The sequence below is a fragment of the Pseudorca crassidens genome, chromosome 13 (genome assembly GCF_039906515.1).
Source record: "Pseudorca crassidens isolate mPseCra1 chromosome 13, mPseCra1.hap1, whole genome shotgun sequence".
In the NCBI taxonomy this organism is placed as follows: Eukaryota; Metazoa; Chordata; class Mammalia; order Artiodactyla; family Delphinidae; genus Pseudorca; species Pseudorca crassidens.
The window spans coordinates 76,141,027-76,162,707 of record NC_090308.1 but is presented as its reverse complement, the minus strand read 5'-3'; the positions used below and the strand labels follow the sequence as shown (position 1 = coordinate 76,162,707).

Here is a 21,681-nt window from a genome sequence, read left to right as displayed (position 1 = left end):
CCCAGAGCATCGACTTCTCTTGTTAAGAAAGAACAGTCCAATCTCTCTGCACAATTCTACCTCCCATAATAAACATTTAATGCCTTTAAGCAAAGAATGTTATTCTCATTCTGGACTCTAGAAATTAAACAGAAACATTAATGTTATTCCTCTCATTTTCTCTCTGATGTCCTGTGTTGTATCCAAAGCACATTAGTTTGTTGAAAGGGTCAGAACTGAGACACAGGTGTCAGTGTGAATGACTGGGAGGTAAAGAAGAACCTGCAGAATAGCTCTTCATATCAGTTTGAGGTAGGAACCTTGGTTCCATCCACAGTTGTGAAAATGGAATGCTAGGCAGGCAGGCGTTCCTATTCAGGGTAGTTTATTAACAAGAAATAGAGGCTAAGGTCAAGGTCTGTATTTCTACCTGCTAGGCGTATGCCCTAGTGCAATTTGCTTAATATCTCTAAGCCTTAGTTTCCTCACCTGTAAAATGGACACAGTATGTATACTCACTTGTTATGGATTTCAGAGGAAGTATTGTTCTATCCTTATGTTACCAAGTTTGCTTGGTCCCTGTAGCCCTAAGAGAAGGCAGTCTTGAATACTTCTACCTCTTCTCTAACACTTTTTCCTTTGCTAATCAATGTACAAAGAAGAATAACATGTCAGTTGAACATGGGGGAAACCTGATATATACTGTCATATCAACCCTGAGAAGTGTCATTGCATTAAAAGAAAAAAAGGAAGTGGTCCGGGCCTCACCTCCCTTCTGCTATCCTAATCACTAAGGAAGGCTTTTATCTTGTTGGCCCAGATAGCAAAACAGACCTTCTAAAGACCTAGCTGGAGGCTTACCTTGTTCTGTACCTTCCTTCCTTTCTCTCTGAAACTATCCATCCTTTAGGAGACTGTATATTTGATGAAGCCATGTGGATTCCTCATGTATAAAGGTCATCTCTGTATGCTCACTTTCTGGACAAATGCCTGAAGATCTAGCTTTGGGGAAAGAGGGAAGCCTCCTTTTTAATGAAACCATAGCCACAGTCTCAAAGCAACTTTACGCAAAATAGAACCGATGCTGTACTTTGCTTTCATCTGGCACTATGTATCAACATCTCACCTTGTTAAAGAACAGAGGACAAAAGATTCGTAAATTTCCAAGGAAGAGTGTATAAAGTGTATGTATATGAATTCAAATTCAAGAATCTAGTCCCTACAAGAACTGGTGAGAGTAGGTGGACCATCAAATTGCAAAGGCAGAAAGCCAGGAGGAGAAAGTCTTGTTACTTAAATGGAGCTGCAAGCTGTGGTCTTGGCACCAGAAACAATGCAAGATCCTAGTTCTTGGGACTTGGGATGGAAAGGAAGAGCAGAATTAGCTGTAAGATTGAGATGTTGGATGAGAGCCCATTCTGAGGAAAGATAACACTAGGCCCAGATACTGAAGAAGCACTGAAAGTCTTAGTGAGGGATCGTTTGACACTTGCTATGGCCATTTAGAGGACAGGAAAAGACCATAAATTTGACAGGGAATTAATTAACACTGATCCAAATTGATTTCAATGTAAAATCCTTCTTACTCAATTAAAATAATCTAGAAAGATTTCATTCAGTGCAGTAGCTTCATTTAAGTAGCCATTAATATCCTATAAAAATATCCCCTTGGGTAGATCAGTGTTAGGATGTCACGTACCTCAAGGGGCCAACCATGAGATGCAATTGGACAAAAGCAGTCAGATGCAGGGAATCTAATAAAGAGCGTTGGGCGAAGAGAAGGGGAGAACTGTAGATCACAGAGCAGCTGCCAGTTGGACAGCAACAAGAGCCTCTTCAGGGTGTGGTTTCTCAAGAAGATCCAAAAACCCAGGTTCTGAGAGTCTTTTAAGTATGGCATTAAACAAGTTTTAATATTGGCAACTAAGTCTACTTTTATAAATTCATGTTAGTGGGAATATCAGTGGTTTCAGCGTGAAGCCGTGGGTTTGTTATAGGACTGAGGAGCCATTTTTTTTTAATTCATGGTTCACTAGTCAGTTAGGGTGGAAATCAAATATACTTGGCTTGCCCTTTTCTATCTGACAGAATTTTACCTAAATGACTTCATTAGCTTTTTTTTTTTTTTTTAATGCGTTACACGGGCCTCTCACTATTGTGGCCTCTCCCGTTGTGGAGCACAGGCTCTGGACACGCAGGCTCAGTGGCCATGGCTCACGGGCCCAGCCGCTCCGCGGCATGTGGGATCTTCCCGGACCAGGGCACGAACCCGCGTCTCCTGCATCGGCAGGCAGACTCTCAACCACTGTGCCACCAGGGAAGCCCTTCATTAGCTTTTTAATTAACAAGAATAGATATACCACTTAATCAAGTAATTTGAAATATGCTTTGTACCTTATATTATGATCTGTTATTAAAGTTATAACTAGTAAGAGGGAGAAGTTTGAGTGGGAGAGTGAGCAGAGGAAGCAGGTTTGAAGATAAATGAAAAAAGAAGAAAGAGAGAAGCAAGGAGAGAGTGAAAAGGCAGAGCAGACAAATGGTGCTGGAAAGAAACACATCCTGGAAGAGAGAAGCCATTCACACACTGGGAGAGCATATAGAGAGTAGTTAGAGAAATTCTCAATTGATAGCAATTGAGAATTTCACTTTGCTATGTACCTCATTTATTCACTCCCCAATTAATTCAAGTTAATAAAGATAATATTGACTCTCTTTGGATGCCAAACACGGTGTAGCTGAAACAGATGCAGCAGTGAAGAAAAGCAGGCCCACGAGTTCATGGAGTTTACATTTTCATGGGGAAACGGAAATGAGAAGATCAAGACATTAATATCTAATCTGTCAACTGGTAGGAAATGTTATAGAAGGAAAATACCAGGGAAGGAGAGGGAGAACTCATAGTTAAGAGATTGCCTCTTTGGGTAGGTGGTCAAGGAAGGCCCCATTTTAGCAGACATCTTAAGGATGTAAAGGAGCTGCCCATGAAGTTAACACTACATACTTTAAGCCACCTCCATGAGGGCAGACACTGCATCTGCTTTGTTCACCTCTGCCTTCTCATCACTCAGCACACAATGATTACTCTGGGAGGGATAGCCAAAATAGCCTTACGCGGTAGGTATTAGTCTCTGGACAGCCATAGCAGGAGATACAGCACATTCCCCCAAACCTGGAAGAGTTCAAGGTCATCATATTCGTCTGTTAGGCTGCTATAGCCACATACCTCAGACTGGGTGGCTTAAACAACAGAAATTTGTTTCCTCACAGTTCTGGAAGCTAAAAGTCCAAGATCAAGGTGCTGTCAGAGTTGGTTTCTAGTGAGATCTCTCTTTCTGGCACGTAGACAGCCACCTTCTCACTGTGCCCTCACATGCCCTTCCCTCTATGTGTATTCAGAGAGAGGTCTCTGGTGTCTCTTCTTCTTTTTTTTTTTTTTAAATTTTATTTATTTATTTATTTATGGCTGTGTTGCGTCTTCGTTTCTCTGTGAGGGCTTTCTCTAGTTGTGGCACGCGGGAGCCACTCTTCGTCGCGGTGCACGGGCCTCTCACTATCGCGGCCTCTCTTGTTGCAGAGCACAGGCTCCAGACGCGCAGGCTCAGTAGTTGTGGCTCACGGGCCCAGTTTCTCCGTGGCATGTGGGATCTTCCCAGACCAGGGCTTGAACCCGTGTCCCCTGCATTGGCAGGCAGACTCTCAACCACTGCGCCACCAGGGAAGCCCCTCTTCTTATAAAGACATTGCTTCTATCAGATTATGACCCTATTCTTATGACCTCATTCAACCTCAAATGAGGTTTTCCCTCCCTAAAAAACCTACCTCCAAATACAGTCTCATTGGGCGTTAGGGCTTCAATATATTGACATTGGGGGACTACAATTCCGTTCATAATAGCCATTGTATCCAGGGAGTTTCATTAGGCTTCTTTAATCACAAGCAACAGGTAGTGACCGTGATTAATTTAGACAAAATGGAGTGTGCTGAGTGGATGTTAGGGACAAAGCTGCCTTTACTTCAGCCTGGTACCGCTGGTACCCAACTATAGTTGGGCAGTGAATAACCTGTACGATCATAATTCATGGCCTTATTCAAGAGCCTTGGAGAATTGAAGGAAATGAAAAACCAGACTTTGGAAGAACAAAAATCAGAGAATTTCCAGACTTCAAAAGCTGGAAGTCATAGAGTCTCTTCAGTGTGCCGTCTTGAATGACGCCAGTCATTTCAGTCCTTTTAGACCTCCCATCAAGATAAAAGTTTGGAGGCTCTCAAGTCATGCACATCTCTCTTCGTAAAGAGAGGTCAAGAAACTTGATAAACAGTTCTACTGAGTCTTTCTTCATTGGGTCTGGGATGGTGCCCAAAGATAAATCAAAGGGCTGTTACAAGAAACAGGAGGGGGCTTCCCTGGTGGCGCAGTGGTTGAGAGTCCGCCTGCCGATGCAGGGGACACGGGTTCGTGCCCCGGTCCGGGAAGATCCCACATGCCGCGGAGCGGCTGGGCCCGTGAGCCATGGCCGCCGAGCCTGCGCGTCCGGAGCCTGTGCTCCGCAACAGGAGAGGCCACAGCAGTGAGAGGCCTGCGTACTGCAAAAAAAAAAAAAGAAAAAAGAAACAGGAGGAATGGACTCTTGGCAGACAAAGTTGTGACAGCTAAAACTCCTATTCCAGAGGAAAATGAGCCCTGGCGCCAGTGTGTGGGGATTGGAGTTCATGCTCTGCCATGTTCACTGGCTCTGTGACTTTTGTCAAGTTACTTAACTGATCTGTGCCTCATATTCCTCATCTGTAGATGAAAGAAAATTCTAGAATTATCTCATAAAAATGTTGATTTAATTCATAAAAACTTAGAGCAGTGCCTGACAGTCTGTAAGTACTCAAAAAACATTAGCTAATATTATTTTATCTGAGACTTAATGTCCTCATTCATGATCTACTGTATATTCTGCTTTAGAAAGTAATTTCTAAATCATTTGATTACCTGATTATTATTAAACAAATTTGGATTTAAACTGATTGAATTTCTCTCTCTCTCTCTCTCTCTCTCACACACACACACACACACACACACACACACACACACACACACACACGTACGTGTGCATGCACATGCTCTGATGTACGTCTCCTAAGTTTCTTCCTAAATATATTATTGGGAAATATGCTTATGAAATTGCTCTTCATGAAATTATAGTTGTGAATATTCAAACTCACTCAAAGGCCAGAGATCAAAGCATATGATAAATGCAGTATTTAATAGGCTATGAGGAGGCGGCCAGAGAGTGAAGGTGGGTGTTAGTAATGGTTGTGTAAAATTATTTCTATTCAACATCAGGCAGAGGGAATAAATACAAAGTTAATGAAATATTTACATGGCACAAAATTGGGAGGCACTGCAAATGTTGGAAAAGCCTACGAACCAATAGCAATGTAGCCATAAAAAGGAAAATAAAACAAATGAAATTCAACTAAACAACAGTGGAATATTATGATGAAATGAAATTAAATTGAGACAGTAGACTCCTAAATGATAACACTTATTACAGTGCACTTTGCAAAATTTTTTACATCGTCATCTCCACTGCTCAGCCCAAAGCACTAAGAGACATTAACTCATTTAATTAAAAAATTATTGAGTATAGACTGTGTAGATGCAGTGTTGTTCAGGGAGATGCACCAATGAACAGGTCCACATCCTAGCTAGTGATTGCTCAGAGTCTATTTCACCCATCTTTGTACCCCCTAAGGCACAAACCCGGAGAATAGGAGAAGAAAGGAACCAGAGGCCATTTTTCAAGTGATACCTAACTAAAAAAGGAATACTCAAAGTCAAAAAGTATCTGAAAGGAAAACTAATAATAACACGTATTCATTCCAACCAGACCCTGCTTTCAGTCCTTGGGTTGCATTCTCACTTCATCCTCAAACAGATGCTGGCACCTTGCCTTGCACTATAGTTAAGGAAGCTAAAGGTGAGTAACTCTTCCAAGAGTACCTAGATTGCTATAGTTAGCAGTGGTGCTGAGATTCAAACCAGGTTTGTCTGATTTGGTCCTTTTAAATCCTCATAGATCATTTTAATTTCTAGGAGGTAGGACACATCTAAGAGGAGCTTTATTTAAATCTGTGAATCTCATGCATTTTCACTGAGCACACAGAGAATTTTCATGCTTGAATTCTTGACTCTTTTAGTTGAAAAAACTGTAAAAAAATTTTCAACTGGCCATCAGCATTAGTGATTATTTCATTGTTAACATTTCTTATTAAGATTTGAGTTAGAATATATCAAACATGCTCACTGCTTCTTTATTCTGAGCTAAACTCTCCTTTGTGAAATATTTACATACATTATCTCAGTTGATGCTTACAGCAACTTTGTAAGGTAGGTAGTAGATAGGGAGGGAGAAGCATTTCCTTATCCTTCTTCTATACTGTTTGTAAACTAAGATTTAAGATTTATCCAAGGGCATATGAGGAAACTTTTTTTTTTTTTTGGAATCACCATCCCCACCCCAGCTTACCTGATACATTTTCCTAATCTTGTTTGAGCCCAAAATCACTCCTTCCAGAGAGGTTTGTTTTACCTTCCCGTAACTTGTTCATATCTATTTGTAAAAGACGAAGAACTACTTCAAAGACACTGTAAGACTTTCCTGAAGGGTGTATATAAGAAGTTGAAGCTAAGTTCTGAAGTACTCCATAAATGCTGAAAAGAACAAACAAGAATAGACCTCAGGAAAATAATCTGAAATCAATGAGCAGAATCGCTCTAGAAATCAATATCACCAAAGGAGACAAATGGCTGAAAACTGAGGACAAATTAGAATTGCACACACAGTGTAACACAGTACCCAAACAGGCAGTGATTCTCAAAGCTGTGTATAAAGAGACATTTGATCATACGTTAGGAAAGTAATAGCCTTTTTCTGCAAAGCTCTGGGGACACCGCATCTGATAGTAGTGTCTGAGGTAATATAACCCTAGCAAGAGTGCAATAGACAGGCAAAAGAAATGATTGGGGAGAAGAAATATTACTTTCCAAGTTAGGCTAAGGAGATTAATGTGTGTAGGTTGGTGATGTAATGTCAAAGAGACCCATGATTCTGAGCAATAATATCACTTCTCCAAAGAAAAATAGATGTTATTTAGTCTAATTTATGTGGGCTCATAAAAACAAACCAGCGGACCACTGAGGACTTAAAGAAACTAAAGCCAGATCTGTGCCTCTAACAAGAGTGTTCAAAATATTCAAAAAATGAAAGTGTATCTTAATTTTTAAATTGGCCTAGTGGCAAAGATTTTGGTTGATTCATTCTTTCAGTGAATTCTTATTGGATAATTGCTATGTGCTAGGCAGTGTATTAGGGGCTGAGGTAGAAAAATGAAGAAACTTTATCCTAAAGAGCTCATTTTTAATTCAAAATGCAATTGCATTAGAGGGTAAAAAAATTGTTGGTTGTAGACAAGGGCAGAAATCTAGAAATTCAGGGAGGCACAGGGTAAGAAATGAGGTTATGCTCAGCGTTGGTGCTGTCATAGCACCTGTCTCCACTCGGCAAAGTCACAGCTAAAGTCCAAATCTGTCAAAAATATGAAGTCAAGAATTTTCCCCATAGGATTCTGTTTCATTCTTTTACCTACTAGTTTCTTTTTATAAAACGTATCTAGAGAACTTGAGACAACATGTTCGTTAATGATAAGATGTAGTTCTTTCTGATAAGCTCAGCCCTGGCATATCCATTTATGAGAAACCAAAGTGACTTTTTCAACTTCGATTACTGTGAGATGACCACATCAAAGAAAAAAAAATGCAATTGCAAACAAATGCTTTATTAAAAGGTGTCATGTGTCTTAAAATGCACTTATCTGTATTGGGATGAAAACAGGCGCTTAGAGGAAGGGCAAATTTTTTAATGGGGTGGGAAAAAAAGAAATAACACTGTAAAACGAATTTCATGTTTTCTTTCATTTGGCTTTATAACATAAAGTTCCCATGTTATTATACACTTTTCACGAACATTTTAATGGCTGCAGATCACGTCCTGGAGTGCAAGTGATCACACTCTGCCGGCAGAAAGGGTATGGAATAGGCATCATGCCAGGCTGGTGCTGCAGTAAGCCAGGTCACTTTATGTGTGGGCGCCTCCAGAATGTCAACCCCACCAGTGAGCAAAGTCACACTTTCCATAGCCCAGATTTGAGCTCTGCTCACCAAATCCATGCTTTGACTTCCATCGGAAGAAAATCAAGACTTGTCTCTATGTCATGCACTAGTGGTACCTGGTAGCTTCTGTAGCCTGGCTTTGGGCCAGTGACTCATCTGTACTAAAGCTGAAGCAGGTACTCAGAGAGGAGGAGTGGCCATGGCAAGTGGGTACCATCCACACTTCGCCGGCACTAGTGGCATCATCCCACCATATCCTTCAGACCTGGAGGGGCAGAGTCTCCACTGTCTATAAGCCCTGTGGGTTGCCATAATCCTTGCCACACTCATCCTAAAAAGGAGGGAGTAGTTAACAGGTTAATACTATTAACCATATCAATTATCTCTTTAATTGTAATAGTAAGTAACACATATGGCAGGCCCTGTTCTATCTTGCATGCACTAATTCATTTCAACCTTGGACTAACTTTAGGAGGGAAATGTGATTGTTTCCCATTTTATAGGGAAGGAAACTTAAGGTTTAAGAATAGTTGAGATTTCTAGGAGAAGCTGCTCAACATCACTCAGCAGGGCTGTGAGAGAGCCAATATGGGAATCCAGGCAGTCTAGATATGGAGCCTACCTGCTTTACCATGGTGTTACCTGCACATCAGGGCTTCACCTGTTTAATTAACCCAGTGAGTGGCCAGATCTCCAGTAACAGAGTATATACGATATTGGAGCCAAAAGTCCTCTTTCAGTACCAGTTCATTGAACCAACAACCCGTGCTCTTATTAAGAAAGCTCTGACAAGGCCAACATAGCTTCAAATGAGAAACGGACAGAAGAAATGTTTGAAACAATAATGACTGAGAATTTTCTCACACTGAAGTCAGTCACCGGACCACAGTTCCAGAGAGCTGAGAGAACACCAAGACGAATGCCCAAAAACTACATCTAGGAGTATGGTCTTCAAAGTACAGAGATCCAAAGATAAACTCCTGAAAGAAGCCGGGAAAAAACAATTGTGTGTTGAGAAATAAACGTAAGATTACATTCAGCTTCTCCTCAGAAACTATTCAATCAAGAAGAGCGTGGAATAAAATATTTAAACTATTCAAAGACTATAAGCATCTCTTACAACCAAGCTCCATGAAGCAAAGTGTAAACACCATATGTACTTATTGGTGTTTACACTTTTTTTTCTCTTTTACTTATTGAGAACTGTCGGTTCTCAATAAGTTCTCAGCAGACAAATAAAACTCTAAAAAGAACTAACTGGAAGTTTTAAAAAGAAAATATATTAGCTGAAATAGGAAATTCAATAAACAGGCTTAATAATAGAATGGTGGTGACAGGGAAAAAATCATTGATTTTGAAGATAGAGCAATAGAAATTATCTAATTCAAGGAATAATAGTTAAAATGCTTTAAAACATCTCAAAGGCTTGAGACAAGTTCAGTAACAAAAGTCTTATCATTCATATTATTGGGATCCTAGAAGGAGAGGAGAAAAGATTGGTGTGGGAAAGAAATATTTAAATAATATCTGAAAACTTCCCACATTTGTTAAAAGGTACTAATTTAGAGATTTCAGAAGTTCATTAAAACTAAATAGGATAAACTCAAAGAATGCCATGCCCAGACACATCACAGTTAAGCCATGGAAATCATAGGCAATGAAAAATTTTTAATTTACTACATGTAAAGGAAAACAGGATGTGATTGAGATAATTGTGACTTTCTTGCCACAGACAGTGGAGGCTAGAAGACGTTGGAACAGCATCTTTAAAACACTGAAGTAATAGAAACAGGTAACCCAGAATTCTTTATCCATCAAAATGTTTTCCAGCAATGAAGGTGAAATAAATACATTATAGATAAAGCAAAACTAAGAATTTGTTGTCAGCAGAACTGCTCTAAAAAATACGTTAAAGGAAGTTCTTCAAGATGAAGGGAAATTATACCAAAGGTAAACTTTTTGAGCTTTAGGAATGAAAAAAGGGCAAGTAATATAGTAAACACAAAGGAAAATATAAAGAAATATATTTAAAGAAATACATTTAAAATATAAAGAAAATATTTTCTTTCATTTTATTTAAAATATGTATTGTGGATGAAAGGAAAATTATACCACATTGATGTAATTTTCTATGTGTATAGATGAATACATATAAAAACTGTAACATGAGAGTAAAGGAAGCTGAAAACAAGAGTGTGCTTTTTATAACCACAGTACTGTTACCAATTCAGAAAAATTAACTTCGATAAAATGCTTTTATCTAACTTACAGTCCACGTTCTAATTTTCATAATGATATATTTTATATCACTTTCCCTAGAGTACAAGATCAGTTTAAGATCACATGTTACGTTTAGTCACATCTCTTTAATCTCCTGTAATCTGGAAGAATTTCTTATCTTTTCTTTGTATTTCATAACATTGAAGTTTTAAAGTATACAGTACAATTATTTTATAGAATGTGCTTTGATTTCGCTCTATAGCTTCATGATCGAGATTTAAAGTCCACATTTCCAGCTGCTGGAATACTACATAAATTATACTGGGACCTTTAGAGGATGCCCCATTTGAAGGCACCTGTTGTCTGTCTGCTCTTTATTGGGTATGTTAAATTTGATCATCTAATCAGAGCGTCCTCTAATTTTCCCACTGAATAGTTATTATTTCTGTTTTCTAATAAGCGATGTATAGGAAGACCCTCTGAGATTAGGCAGCTGTTCTGATCTTCATCAAACTTTGTCCCTGTTTTTTTAATGTTCAAGTGATTTATTGTAAACAGGATTACCCTAGCACTCCACCATTACTGGCTGGCCCCCTAGCCTTAATACTCATTCATGATTCTTGAAACCTTTGGAATTATAATTTCAAAATAATAACTTTCCAACTCTGCCACTTCCTCCACGTTTACCCATCGGCATTCTATTGTAAAAAGAGACATTTGTCTAAACTAACCAGCTAACTAGTTTCTACTGCAGACTCGTAGATTTCTATTTTACTTTTTAAAAAATCTGCTTATTTTCTGGCATAACAAAAAATTCTAGGGTCATCTTGGACCTTCCCCACCCCAGGCCTGGAATTAGCCATTTCTTCAGGAATATCTGGTTCCCGAGGATGGGATATGGTACTTATAAAACAGCATTCAGGTGCTAGATACACTCTTTGCTATTAGGGCATCATTATTTCTAGGTCATTTCAGTGGACAGAGGTAAGATATATTTACAGGGATTTTGTTTTGCTTTGTTTCTCTAACCTGAGTTTATTTAGCCGAAGCATTGTGTTCAATAGTTACTTGAATTAGTTCCCCCCTCTACCCATTCAATGTGGCTATGTTACTCATTTATAATATAGTTGGATTTACTTGCCCCTGTTTGCATTCCATCTTAGAATTCCTTCTATCTTTCTAAATTTAATTTTGAATGTTTAGAATATGAACATGATTCCCAAATTATTCAAAAATTATACTCAGAAAAGTGTTACTCCCTCTGTTTTCGCTTTCTTTTCTCCTTAACCTAATAACATAGGTAACAAATCTTGCAGGGTTCTAGTTATCCATTTTGTGCTATTTTTTACAAAAATAAGTAGATTCACTCTGTATGACAGACTCTAGGTCCATCCACAAGTAAAGAGAAAAACAAATACCATATGTTAACAAATACAGTATATACGGAATCTAAAATAAAAATGGTTTTGATGAACATAGGGGCAGGACAGGAATAAAGACACATAGAGAATGGCCTTGAGGACACGGGGAGGGGGAAGGGTAAGCTGGGACGAAGTGAGAGAGTGGCATGGACATATATACACTACCAAATGTAAAATAGATAGCTAGTGGGAAGCAGCTGCACAGCACAGGGAGATCAGCTCCGTGCTTTGTGATGACCTAGACGGGTGTGATAAAAAGGGTAGGAGCGAGACGCAAGAGGGAAGGGATATGGGGATATATGTACGCATATAGTGATTCACTTTGTTAGACAGCAGAAACTAACACAACACTGTAAAGCAATTATACTCCAATAAAGATGTTAAAATACAAAAAATGTAGATTCATGTATGTTATATTTCTCCCTCTTTTGTACACAAATGGAAAAATACTATATATAAATGTGCACTTTACTTTTTAAAATATATTACGTATTACAAAATGTATAAAGAACATAAAGAATAAACAATTTCCCTATATATTATGGTTATTACAATGTATTTTGTAAATCAGTTTTTACTCAATTTTTTTCACAGCTGAACAGAACCTTTTGTTCATTTAACAATTCCACTATATTTGGACATTTAAGTGGTTTATAATATTCTGCAGTTGCAAATAATGCTTTAATGAATAACCTTGAGCAAAGCCATTTTTGTTGGAGGTGTATCTTTAGAGTTAATTTCTAGAAAAGAGATAGCTGAGTCAAAAGGCAAATGCATACATTGACTTTCAGACATTCCCTTTCATAGTGGTTGTACATTCTTTGAGCAATATATGAGTGACTATTTCATAGAGTGACCACAGCTTCGCCAGCATTGCCAACAGGATATATTGTCAAGCTTTCAAATTTTGTTCAATATTTCACTTATAAGTAAAGATGAACATCTCTTCATGTATTTAAATATTTAAAGAATCCGTATGTATGTGTGTGTGTCTATACTGTTTGTGTGTATGTCTATATATGATTTCCCATTTTCTTTAGGTTTTTTCTCACGTTTATTAAAATTTCTTCATATACTGAGTATATTACTTTGTATCAGTGATGTATGCTGCAAATGTTCTTCCAGTCTGTCATTTGCCTTTTGATTTTCTTTCTGATGTGCATTTTTCCTATGCAAATTTTAATAAATCTATTTATTATGAATATTTATATGAATTTATATATATCATATGAACATAAATCTCTAAAGTCTAAAATAATCTTATTTTATTGAATATTGATTTTTACATATATTTAGAAAGTTTCCCTACATTCATAAAGGAATTCATGAAGGTTATTTTTTTAATACTTGGACAGTTTTATATTTCACAATTAGAACTATGATTCATTTAGAGTTTCCTCTGTGTATGTTTTGAGAAAATAGTCTGTTTTATTTTTCAAAATATCTATTAAACTATTCCAACACCATTTACTTAAAAGGCCATCTTTGCTGCGGTGATTTGAGATATTTCTTTGTTATTTGTACTTGGGTTTATATCTGAACTTTCTATTCTATTCCATACATCTATTTGTTTATTCATGGGCCAGTGACACAAACTCTAATCATAGAGGCTTTGTTGTATGTTTCACATAGTGTAAAAAACTACTTCCTCCTCATAACTATTCCTTTTCAGTGGCGTCCTAGCCATCTTTACATGTTTATTTTTCCCATTAACTCAACTAGCTCCAGAGAAAACTCTATGATTCTTTTACTTTTATCACATTGTTTATAAATTAACTTAGGGAGAATTTATATCTTGATGCTGTTGAAATGTTCTAAAGAGCTACTTTTGTTCAATTCTACTTTTTGAAATTTCAGGGCATTTTTTTTTTCCGTTTTTGTTTTTTTGCGGTACACGGGCCTCTCACTGTTGTGGCCTCTCCCGTTGCGGAGCACAGGCTCCGGACGCGCAGGCCCAGCGGCCATGGCTCACGGGCCTAGCTGCTCTGTGGCATGTGGGATCTTCCCAGGCCGGGGCACGAACCCGTGTTCCCTGCATCGGCAGGCGGACTCTCAACCACTGTGCCACCCGGGAAGCCCCCAGGGCATTTTATATCTTTCACATATGTTCAGGGTTTTTTAAAAAATAAATTTATTTTATTTTGGGCTGCGTTGGGTCTTTGTTGCTGCACATGGGCTTTCTTTAGTTGCAGTGAGCGGGGGCTACTCTTCGTTGCGGTGCGCTGGTTTCTCATTGCAGTGGCTTCTCTTGTTGCGGAGCACGAGCTCTAGGCGCAGGGGCTTCAGTGGTTGCAGCACACGGGCTCAGTAGTTGTGGCTTGTGGGCTCTAGAGCGCAGGCTCAGTAATTGTGGCGCACGGGCTTAGTTGCTCCGTAACATGTGCGATTCTCCAGGACCAGGGCTCGAACCCATGCCCCCTGCATTGGAAGGCGGATTCTTAGCCACTGCGCCACCAGGGAAGCCCTGATCAGGTGTTTTATGTTAAATGTATTTCTAAGTATTTTTATTATCATAAAAGAGGCTTTCCCTTTTATTATATATTCTCAGATTTTATTTGGTTTTGATGACTCTGAGGAGTATTGGTTGGATGTTTTTAGGATGCACCTCTATTAGAACGGGTTTAATGTTTTTCTCATATTTAGACTCAGATTGTTGGTTTTAGGGAGGAAGATTGAGAGATCAAGTATCTTTTTAATCTCTCCACACCATATCGTATCAACGTGAATTACCATTGTAATTCATGATCTCCAGGCTGAGGTACTACAGGTCAGATTTTTCCACTGTCAGTTACTCTTTTGCCCCCTTTCTATAGAATTTTTTCCCTCTTCCCATAGCATACTCTTTGAAAGACAATTATTTAAGAAGCAGGGATTTACACTCCCCCTCCTTGAGCACAGAGTGTCAACATAGATTATTTAGAATTCTTCTGCACACAAGACATGTCTATTCCCTCCCAGTTATTTATTTACTCAATAATTTATACATATAAGTATGGGGTTATGGATATTTATTTTATACCTTGGGTTATTCTTTTGTTCAATTATCTTTTGCTCAAATTGTTCCACCATTGGGAGCTATTTCAGTTGGCTCCTATGTACCTCTGACATACCCATTATTGTGGGTTTCATTTTTTAGCATTCTGTACTTTCTGGCAGTACAAGATGCTCCAGTCCCAGAATCATCCACTTTTCTAAGCCAATTTTCTGATTTTTTTTTTTTTTTGGGGGGGCAGAACACTGCTAGAAACCAGGATCTCTCCCTTAGAAACTAGGTGTGTTCATTGCTTTTGGGGTGTCATTGTTTCTTTGTCTGAGTTGACAGACTAAGGAAATCTATAGGCGTGATTCAATTTTTTATTAAGATTTTTTTAGAGCAGTTTAAGATTCACAGCAAAATTAAAAGGAAAGTACAAAGAGTTCCGATATAGCCCTCACCCCTACACATGCACAGCCTTACCCAGGATCAACAACCCTCACCAAAGTGGTATTACGTTTGATGAATGTATATTACAATTGACCAGCCTATACTGACACATGATAATCACCTAAAAACCATAGTTTACATTAGGATTCACTCTTGGTGGTGTACATTCTATCAGTTTAGAAAAATGTATAATGACATGTATGCATGGCTATGGTATCACACAGAGTATCTTCCCTGCCCTAAAAACCCTCTGTGCTCTGCCTACTCATCCCTGCCCACACCCCACCCCCTGGCAACCACTGACATTTTTACTGTCTCCACAGTTTTGTTTTCTCCAGAATGTCATATAGTTGTTATCATACAGTATGTAGACTTTTCAGATTGACTCTTTTCACTTAGTAATATTTATTTAAGATTCTTCTATGTGTTTTCTTGACTTGATAGCTCATTTCATAGTGTAGAATAATATTCCATTGTCTTAATGTACCACAGTTTATCTGCACACTCACCTACTGAGGACATCTCAGGTGTTTTTAAGTTTTGGCAATTATGAATAAAGCTTCTATAAATATCCTAGTGCAGGTTTAGAGTGGCCATAAGTTTTCAATTCCTCTGGGTAAATACCAAGGTGTACAATTTCTGTTGTGTTGCATGGTAAGAGTATGATTAGCTCTGTAAGAAATCTCCAAACTCTTCCAAAATGGCTCTACCATTTCCCATTATCACCAGTGATGAATGAGAATTCCTGTTATCTCACATCCTCGTCAGCACTTGGGGCTGTCTGTCTTCTGTTTAGGCCATTCTAATAGGTGTGCGGTGATATCCCATTGGTGTCCAATTTTGCATTGTTTCTGATAACATGTGATGTGGAACATCTTTTTATATGCTATTTGTCATTTGTATGTCTTCTTTGTGAGGTGTCAAAGTCTTTGGCCCATCTTTTGTTTTGTTTTGTTTTTCTTGAGAGGTGAGAGGCATGAAGTTTATTTTTTAATTGAGTAATTCCACCATATAATTAAACAACAAATTCTAGAGGGTTGGCCCATCTTTTAATTGAGTTATTTATTTCCTTATTATTAAGTTTTAAGAGTTCTTTGTATATTCTGGATAACAGTCCTCTTTAAGATGTGTATTTTGCAAATATTTTCTCCCAGTCTGTCGCTTGTGTTCTAATTCTATTGACATTATCTTTTGCAGAGTGGAAATTTTTAATTTTAATAAAGTTCAACTTACCAATTATTTTTTTCATAGATTGTGCTTTTGGTGTTATATCTAAAAGGCATATCCAAGGTGATCTCATTTTTCTCCTATGTTATCTTTTAGAAGTTTTTTTTTTAATTTTGTGTTTTACATTTAGATCTGTGATCCATCTTGAGTTAATATTTGTGAAGGGTGTAAGGTCTGTGTCTAGATTCATATTTTGGCATGTGGATGTCCAGTTGCTTCAGCACCATTTGTTGAAAAGACTGTCTTAGTCCCACTGTTTTGCTTTTTGCTCCTTTATCAATCTGCAATTAAGTTTTGAAAGAAAAATTTGATCTTAGGTCACTTTGTGTAAATAATACCCTGAGATAGTAAGGTATCCTATTTTAATTTTTTTTCCACTTGTGAAAAAAAACCCTGGGTAAATCAGTATTTTCCTAATTTTATTCACCCCTCTTCCCCCAAAATGTAGAATGTAACTAATACGATTCTGAAATTATCATCCATAACCATGCATTTTTAAATGGCTGGACTGATTAAATCATTCTTGCTGATACCACAATTTATCTAAAAGAAGTAATTCTCCTGAAATTGAACTTAGAAAATAAATGAATACAAATACCAATCCATTTATAACTTTTCATTAATTACACTTTGCAGAAGATTTTATTTGATGAAGGGTATGATAATAAAATGTTTGATAACACACATGATTAAAAAAATATCTTAAGCTATTTTGGACTCACAACAGATCTCTTTTAAAACTTTACATTGTTTATATCTCTCTTCTCCTGGGACACCACTGAACCTCTAAAGCTGTAATTACGGCATATTTAACTGGTTAGATGTACTGCATATGAATGTGATCTAAACAATTTCCTTAATTTTTATGTGGAACTAAACCAGAATTCTTGTGAAATTTGAAATATATCATTTGTATTTTTTTTCTGTCATCTACTGGTCTTGTTACTCAATTTGATTGAAGATTGAAGAAAAGTCCCCAATCTATACATTTTAGACAATTGTCTTGGAAGGAAACCAGTTTCTTAAAAACGGGTTTCATAGTAGGAGACAAATATCAACAAATCTCTTTTTTTTTTCTTCTTAATATGAACTGGGACAAATTTTACTATTGTTTTTGTAAACAAGAAATAATAATATTTCTGAAATAAAAAGGCACATCTTCCTGTTAACCTCTCTGGATAGGTACATTACTATATAGTAATCTACATTAGCAGGCTCAAGGTATGGAAGAATATGAATCCTTGGAAACACTTCATTCCGTGAAGATGTTCAGCATTTGGGTTCCTAACTTACCAGCATCCCTGAAGTGTAAAGGACAGCACAAAAAGGACCCTAGGAGATTTTTAAAACAAAGAAAAATTTTAGCCTGCCCCTATTTCATAGTCTTTGGGGAAACCTGGAAAGGAGAAGAATCAGTGACAAAGTCAGAGCAAGGAAAAGTTGGACATGGTAAATTACAGACACTGACACCACTGAAACTGAGTCCCCCTAAAACTGAGTTCCTCTGCTGAGTTTATGATTAACCTCACTATCCAAAGTTTTATTCCGTTTCTTTTCCTGAACGTGTCCCCACCAAGATTGAGAGGTATCAAAGGAAAGGGGGGATTGAAACCATATACCAGCCCCTGTGTCCCTGTCCTTTGAAGTAAAAGGCTTTTGCTGTAGTCTCCCAGGCATCTCTTGAGTCTCAAAAGGCTGACTCAACAGTTAATGATTAGGAAACCTGAAGATGTAGAAACAAAGAACAGCTCTTGGGCTGGGGAACTGGTAACAATTTAGACTGTAAATCCACCACATAGCAGAATCACCTAACTCACAGTTCGATGAAAGAGATAGATAAAGGCCTGGCACACATTCCCGCGTTGTTTTTACAGGAAGCAGGTCCCCACCAGATGAAAACAGCTGACCGCAAGAGCACAGACCCTAGACTGGTTGGAAGCAGAATGTTGATGATGCTTGAAATTTCACGTTGATGCCAACCAATCCAAGAATTGCGCACGAGCCAGTCATGCACCCTGCAGCCCCCTCCCTCACACTGCCTATCAAACCCCTTCCCTGAAAGTCATCTGGGTGTTTGGGTCTTTTGAGCATGAGCTACCCATTCTCCTTGCTTGGCAACTTGCTATAAATGCTGCACTTTCCTTCACCACAATCCCGTATCAGTACGTTGGCTTCACTGCGTGCAGGTGACTGGACACAAGTTTGGTTCGGTAACGCCAACACCAAAATTTTCCCCTCCAATGGAGATGTGTTTTCTTGGTTCTTCATCTTGCTTCATACTTCTATCTTTCTCCCTAAAAACCAACAAACACCACCACTGTCTGTTGTCCCTGATATCTATCTTTCTCTTCTTCCTGTCTCTAAGAAATGAAGGAAAAATGGAAGTGACATCTCATTTTCCAGCAGAAGTAGACAATCCTTCCAGACTGCTGCTTTGAAACAGAAAGCCCCTCAGATGTTATTTCTGCTTTCTAAGTGGCATTTGGAAAATGAAAGAGAGGATATGAATCGAGGTATTTTCAGACTCTCCTTAATGTGTTCAGGTTCCCAAAGGATTCTGACTCACCTGGATCCCGTGAGCATGTTTTTCTTGATTCAGGAGATCTGTAGCCACACTTATTAAAAAGCTTCCCCATTACCCTTGTCAAGTAGTTTTTCTCCTCTGCTATCAGTTTAGGGACATGGAATTTCTTGTCCCCAAAGACTATGTTTTAGGGACATCAAACATTTCCCTTTGTTTCTTACAATTACCCCTTTAATGAAGTGTCTTCAGCACAGCAAAAGCAGTCTTCTGGTTATGGTATTAAAGAAGGTTTACCTTTGATATGTGGAGATCTGCGTTTACAAACAATGACTAATAAGAAAATTAAACACAGAATTCCCTAACTGAATGGATATCACATGTATTTACTTCCTACCAATAAGATGCATAGTGATCTAGTCAGCTGTCACAGACCTCCATTTTTTTCCTTCTAACCCCAAAGCCATTTCAGGTTGTCTGTACTCTGTAGAATTTTCTTCCCCCTTTTTCCTATTCTTTTTTCTCTTCCTCTTTATTATCCTGTTTCAGAGGAAGCAAGATCATATCTGACCTGTTTCCCAAGTGTCACCTTCCTGATATTAAGCCAGATTTCCTTTTTGTCTTGTTCAGGAGGATATGAAATGTATAGAATGAATTAAAGTTTTGCCAAAAGCATATATATTATGTAAAATATCATATTTGTTAGCAGAAGATTCTAGATTATATATAACTTTTTTAAATATAAAAATATTTTAAAATATAACTTTTAGATTATAAATAATGCAACTAAAATTAAAATATAGAGAGCTGATGAGAAAAAGGAGTGGAATTAATTATATTGCCCAAGTACTAACCAAAAGTTAGTTGCATTGGGCAAAATATAATCAAAGGAAAAGCTATTTACAGAAACTCACAGACATATATTAATAAAAAAAAGAAATGTGTGATATGAAATATGCACTATATATTTTTTAGACCACAAAGGAAATCTTCACATTTTTTTGAAAATCAATATCATAGGTCCCATGTTCACTGACTAGAATTCACTGAAGTTAGAACTCAAAACAAAATGTTGATTAAAATATAATATTTGGAAGCTAAAAATTGAATTTAAAATAATATATAACCTAAGGTGGATATCAGAAAGAAATTTAAAAATATGTAGGCCTGAAATAAAAGTACAATATATCAAATCTCTTGAGTGTAACAAAATTATATATGGAAAAAATTAAATACTAAATGCTTTCAATGAACAAAGTTTTAAATTCTAGAAATTAGACCTATAATCAGCAATAAATTTTATCCATATCATCACAGTAAGGAAATAATTATGATTTAAATTAGTTATTAAAATATAAATAAATAAAAACAAGTTAGTTTACTCTCCCCCTGCAATTTTTCAGTGGGTTGAAAAATCTATTACTATAAAACTCCTGGCAAGTCTGATTAAGAAGAATCAATAGGGCTTCCCTGGTGGTGCAGTGGTTGAGTCCGCCTGCTGACGCAGGGGATGTGGGTTCGTGCCCCGGTCCGGGAAGATCCCACATGCCGCGGAGCGGCTGGGCCCGTGAGCCATGGCCACTGAGCCTGCGCGTCCGGAGCCTGTGCTCCACAATGGGAGAGGCCACAACAGTGAGAGGCCCGTGTACCGCAAAAAAAAAAAAAGAAGAAGAATCAATGCATTTGACTTTATAGAACCTACATTCTAAGGGAAGTAAATAAAGTATTTATGTAGTAAGCAAGTCCTTGGTTTACCTGTACTCCCCCTCACTCTAACTGTAGCCAGTGCCACTGGAGGAGCACAGGGAGAATAGAAGAGCAAAGCAATTGTCTTTGTTTCTTATCAGTTTAGTCTGAAGTTTATTGGACATTATTTTACAGCAAGTAATTCTGTTGAAAGATGATTGCATCTTTAATTCTTTCTATCTATATTTCAGAAGGCAGGGTTGGCACTCAGTGCTATGACACATTAAATCACTACTAACTCTGCAGTTCTTTACTGGAATAACTAATCTCTAGAAAGTGCCCAAATCATTCCACTCCCACCCTTCAAATAAAGGATACTGGGCCAAGTGTTTGGGCAGCACAACTCAATGTGTGTTGTGCAACTGTGCCCTCCAGGAAGCTCTTGTTACCGGGTTGCAACAAAGGAGGGAATGCTTAGAGCCATTCTTATAGTTATCTTACAGAGTAATTGTAGGTTGTGGAAACTCAAAATGTAACAGAGAACAAACCTGACTCCATATTGGATCTATTCCTTTAGCTCTAACCTCTGTGCTCTGTTGCCTGTGCTTAGCCATGCTGGCTCTGCACCTTTGTAAAGGAATGTTGCCTATCGCCTGGAATATACATGATCGCCCATTCTCAAGGCTCTGCCTCTCAGGCTTTACCTTTAAATGTATAACACTTTTACATTGTTACAGAGATAAAGTTGCAGAACGGAAAATAACATCTGTCTTGTTGGAGGTTTGCAGGAACGTCGTGACCAGACCTACATGGACAGCTGTAAGAACAGAGGATTATCACACGCCTGCCGGGGTCTAGCTGGCAACAAGAAGTTTGCAACAAGGAGCACTTTTCCTTGCCCCAAAGCCTCATGTTTTGATTTATTGGCCTGTCATGCAGCGAGAAGTACGAACTTGGATTCGGTAACAATAATTCTTCAAATGGCCTTGTATTTTGTGTGTCCTCTTTTGCCTTTTCCCTTGCTCTATTAATTCATTTT

General features: G+C 38.0%; 1 long non-coding RNA gene across 1 annotated transcript in view; it reads right to left on the bottom strand.

Moving 5' to 3' along the window:
- Positions 1 to 21,681, bottom strand: part of LOC137205067 (uncharacterized) — an 84,341-nt gene that overhangs the window by 13,929 nt on the left and 48,731 nt on the right. The window contains exon 2 of the long non-coding RNA XR_010933988.1: positions 841 to 977. This is a non-coding gene — a long non-coding RNA (uncharacterized lncRNA). The remainder of the gene's footprint in view (positions 1 to 840; positions 978 to 21,681) is intronic.